Source organism: Dendrobium catenatum, unplaced genomic scaffold (genome assembly GCF_001605985.2).
Source record: "Dendrobium catenatum unplaced genomic scaffold, ASM160598v2 fragScaff_scaffold_1220, whole genome shotgun sequence".
Lineage (NCBI taxonomy): Eukaryota > Viridiplantae > Streptophyta > Magnoliopsida > Asparagales > Orchidaceae > Dendrobium > Dendrobium catenatum.
The window spans coordinates 12,013,260-12,018,313 of NW_021319682.1; positions in this window are offsets into that span (position 1 = coordinate 12,013,260).

Here is a 5,054-nt window from a genome sequence, read left to right on the forward strand (position 1 = left end):
AATTTATCTCTCTGTTTTGCATATGTCTTGATAGTTGATTTGATGTATGGAGATGAACTAAAATCCTATAAAGAAGCCATGGAGAGTGCTGGGAAAATTTAATAGCAACAAGGAATGCTAGAAGTAATACTATCATTTAAGCAAAATAATGCTTGGGAATTGGTGGATAAACCAAAGCACCAAAAGGTAATAAATTATAAGTGGTTGTTTTGGAAGAAGGAAGAGATAAAAAGAGTCAAACTCAAAGCAAGATTAATTGCAAGTGGTCGCAACAAGCTGTGAATTATAATGAAATATTTTTCCAGTTTGAACGCAAACATCAATCTGGATCTTGCTTGCCATAAGTACTCAATTAAACAGGGAACTTGAGAAGACAATATTTCTTCATTGATAGTTGCTAGAAATAATATACATTAAGCAATCCGTTCGCTTCATTGAAGTGCGAGTAGAAAATCAGATGTCTTCTTAAAATGTTATTTTATGAGCTTAAGCAATCATTAAGAATGTGATACATTAAATTTAATGAATACATGCTAAAAGAAGTGATTTTATGACGTGATTGTGATTCTTGCATTTAATCTCCTTTTGTGTGTATTGATGATATGCTTGTTACTATTGAAAACATGATGGAAATAGCAAAAGTTAAAAGAATACTTCAAGTCATGTTTGAAATGAAAGATGTGGGTTTTGCAAAGAAATATTTTTGAATGGAGAACTACTTGGAAATGGCACTTAAGAGATTTGAATTGTAGGGTTCAAAAGCTCTTAACGACTTCTCTGACTTTCACAATTGAAGCTATGCAAAGTATCATTGGTGCACCTCAACTGGGGTGGGGCATGATCAGAGGAGGATCTATGATCGATCGTTGTAGGTACACTTAACCAAAATGCAAATCTTGGAGAAGGTTTATAGCATGCCTATAGTTTCTGATAATGTGGGATTTTGGGTTGGTTATTGTTAATCTGGTTGTAGCTTAGCCTGCATGTACGTTTTGAAAAAATCATACTGAGAACCATTTTTGGCCGGGCAGTGAATACGGCCACATTCTTGTAGGGTATATCAAGACAGGAACATGTTAATTTGTGATGACCTTGAACGAATTTCGACATGGCTACCAATCCACAAGAGAGGTAGTTATAAGAGGTATGTATATTTTGTAGCAATGGATGGAATACTAGGAACTTATTTAATTGTAGGTTTTCGGTGTTATATGAAATGTTTTTACGATAATACACAACTCCAATGTGAATTGATCTCTGTTCTTGGTGGGAGATTTTCTTGTCTGGGGCTTATGTCAACACTAGGCATATCAGTATCTATACTATTTCCTTATATTTTTTTTGGTACTACTATGAAGAATGTATAAGAAATCTGTGATTATTTTTATGTTTCCATAAGTAGTTAATGTAGGCCTCGTATAGAGTCAACTGTGTCTCGATCTTAGGATCAAAATGAAATCATGTGTCTATATCATTTGCCTGTTGTTGGGAAACTGAATTCAACAATTGGGTTATCCCAAATTAGTATAAGATATGCATATTCTAATGGGAGTAGTTTCTTTAAGTTGACTATGACGAGTTTCTCTCTTGTCTAGTGTAATTTTGCTCGCAAATCTTAGTTTATGTGTCTTTAGTGCTTCAGCGAATCTCTCTCTCTCTCTCGCGCAACCAGTTACAGCTTGTGTTGTATGGATGTTTATTTCATTATCTAGCTTGTGCTCTTGTTATCCCTCACTCTGCGATGTTGATGCTAATGAGAATGTGAGAGTGGATCTTTCTTTATAAAGTATTTAATTATTTCTCGATCTAAGGGACTTAGAGGCGTAACAGGTGTTAAATGCTCTCGACGAGCTAGCTTGGTAAGTTCCACTATCTACAGAAAAATTTGTCAATTTTATTATTCTCAGCATACTTATATTTCTGGTGTTGCAATTAAAAGTATTATTTTTGAATAATTATTCATCGCTATGTGATAACTCTCAAAATGTATTGTCTATAGCATTAAGTTTCTCAAGTTTGTAAGTTGTTGTTATAGTAAGTTTTGATATAATCTGAAAACTCTCACCACTTACAAGTTATTGTGTCTCTCTTCCGATAGTAGTCGAGTTATCGAGTCAGACTCTAAAATTTTGTCTCGGTTTGCTGTCGTGTGAAATGAGTGCTGGTGTTTATGGTTCTATAACCTACACTTACAGAGAATTGTCTAATGATGGCTGGTTTGACCAGTTTGCTGACATGATGTGACATAATATTATGATTTTTCTATTCTTTCATATCTCCTCTCTCTTCGATCTTCTCTCCTTCTCTCTTTTCTCTTTCTTCCATTGTTTCATATCATTACTTCTTTGTATAGGAGAAGAATGCCACCTGCCTTACACGCCCTTACAATCTTGTTCCTGATTCCTGTGGTTCCATTTGGGATTTTGCGGCTCCTTTGCCATGTATTGCTACTCTACTTATGATATTGTAATATGATGTTGTTCCACAATATTGGGATAAGGGAACTTGGTTATATATGTTGTTGCTTTATAAAGTGAATTATTGGGAAAGACCTTCGATATTTTAAGCATTGAGTTCTCATTTCAGGGAGGTTGAGCCACAAAAGATGATTGGATCATCCGCTGAAGTGCAAGAATTCAAACGGATTTAGAAATGGAAATGGCAAGACTGCAAGTAAATATTCTGGGAAGTAGTAAGAGACTAATTCTGAATTGACAAACATCTCTTAAATTGTAGCGGGGTTTCAATTAAGAATTGTTGAAAATGTATCTTTTTCACCCTCCCGTAGGTCGTGTTGAATTCCAAGAAAAAATTAGAATTTCAAACAACCCAAATTTTAGCATAATTGTATTTAATCACCCCCTACAATTAGGTCTTAGTGTAGGCTCGCGAAACAAATTCCAATTTTAGATATGTGATCCCATGGGTTCCCAGCCTCTCATAACAATCATTGGTCATATTTGTTCTTTTAAATGTTTGTTTGTGATGGACGACGGGATTCTAGAGAACCCAGTTTTTAACGAGATAAGGGTCGGGGGATCTTCCGAGAGGCGATTGGGTTTTTAGATAAGCCACTACTCGGATTCGACCCTACATTTTGGTGGACTTTTTTGACTCCCTGAGTTCTGCAGTTTTCCTACGGCGCAAGCCATGCAACCTATAGTTATTGATTTACCCTTCTCCTGTAATAACAGTAGAGGAGATTTCAATTTCAATTAAGAGCTAGTCGTTTTATAAAGGACCGGTCGAATAGGGGGTATAAACCTTGATCTTATAATAGCATAAATTTAGGGTTTAAATTTTGGAATTTTGGAAGTAAAATTTAGAATTTATCATTTCAACCAATTTCAAAACTGGAATGGTCAGGGGCGACATGAGACGAGCAAAGTTCCGCATCAAGTCCATGTCCGTGCGTCGCCGGAATTGTGATAGACAAAATGTGTTGGGATGAATCCCTGGTACATAACTTTAGTCAGAGTTGACGGACAGCATCGACCCAAACCATGACAGCAGGCCTTGTACGGCAGCCCTTGGATGGGTGTGGGTCTTGTCCAATTACCTGTAGACATGTGGGTTGTAATGTTTGTTCTAGGCGAGTGTCTTATATCTGAATCCACTTAGCTTACAGCGGCTTTACTGAGCCTATCGAGACTATACCCTATGTTCACCTCGCTCAAGGGCTTTGACGCCTTTTTGGGGGTTATCGGGCTTGCCGCTCTTTCGTAACCTATAATTGGTGCCATTTTTGCGGCGGAAACCACACCCGATCAGAGGGCACGTGCCACACCCCACATGCATTCGCTCTTTGTGAGCTGAGATTAATTTCAAATTTATCACCCCCGACAAACGATTGCGGGAGGTGGATAATTTTTAATTTTAATTTTAAGGTGATATATTTCAATTTAAGAATTTGAATTGTCGTTTGATTTTGAGATTTGACCCCTCCGGTTGAGATTTCCGATCAACACAGCATTCTCGAATCGTTTGATTTAAGACTTAGATGTGATGATTGGAGCACATGCGGGGATATATTTAGTTTAAAGGGGCATTTTGAAATATTTAAATATGACCCATTTAATTAAGTGATTTTATTTAACAATGGCCCGGAATTTCATTTAAGGGCCTACGAACGCCTTCTGTCCGCTTATACACATATTGCGAATCCGGTGGCTTATGAACATTTTTAATGAATTCATAATTTTTCTTGGAGTGAAATATTTTAATAAGTTAGAGTAAAGTCCTGGTCTTAGTACATTTGTACACAATCAAATGAACATATTCTCATTATATCTATATGTATCCTGAATTAACAAATAATCATCAAGCCTCTAATCATCGTAGCATAGCTTTTAACTTTCTAGATCATGACAATCAAATGAGTGGTCTTGTGTATTTGAGTCAAAGGAGACATCTCATAACATTAGCAATTTATAGAAAGTGGATTTAAAAGTGTTATATAACTCTACAATAACTGAATGGAAGAAATTACTCCATTTCTCCTTTCATAGGAATTAATTTATTTTTCCTTATGTCATATTCATAACAACTCCTAGAATAATGGTTATGAACTTCTTTTTTTATAATTGCAACAATTGAGGGAAACAATCTATAAGAACATGTATAATCGAGTGTAAAGATAGGCAACTTCATATCTAGGATAGATTTGCAAGAATTTTATTTTACAATCTTGGATGGATAAATAAGAAACTTAAAACTATCCAAGACTCCTTTGAATGTTAATTCAAGCTCTGATATTATAGAAGTTCTCAGCATATTTATAAGTTATACATGTTTCATATTTTACAGAGGCCTTGTTATAATTGTTTCTCCAATTACATCGTCGTCAACTTCTTCTTAAGAAGTAGAGCTTATCCACACTTATTCATAAGAGTTTCTTTCAATGATGAGATGGTTTTCAATATCATTAAGTTATTATGCGAGGCTTGATTTATTTGAAAATTATGATTCATTTAAGCATTTTTCAATCATTCCAAAAATTTGGATAAGTCCTAAATTTTTGAGTAAATTTCGACAGCCTCCTGGCGTCCCCTCTG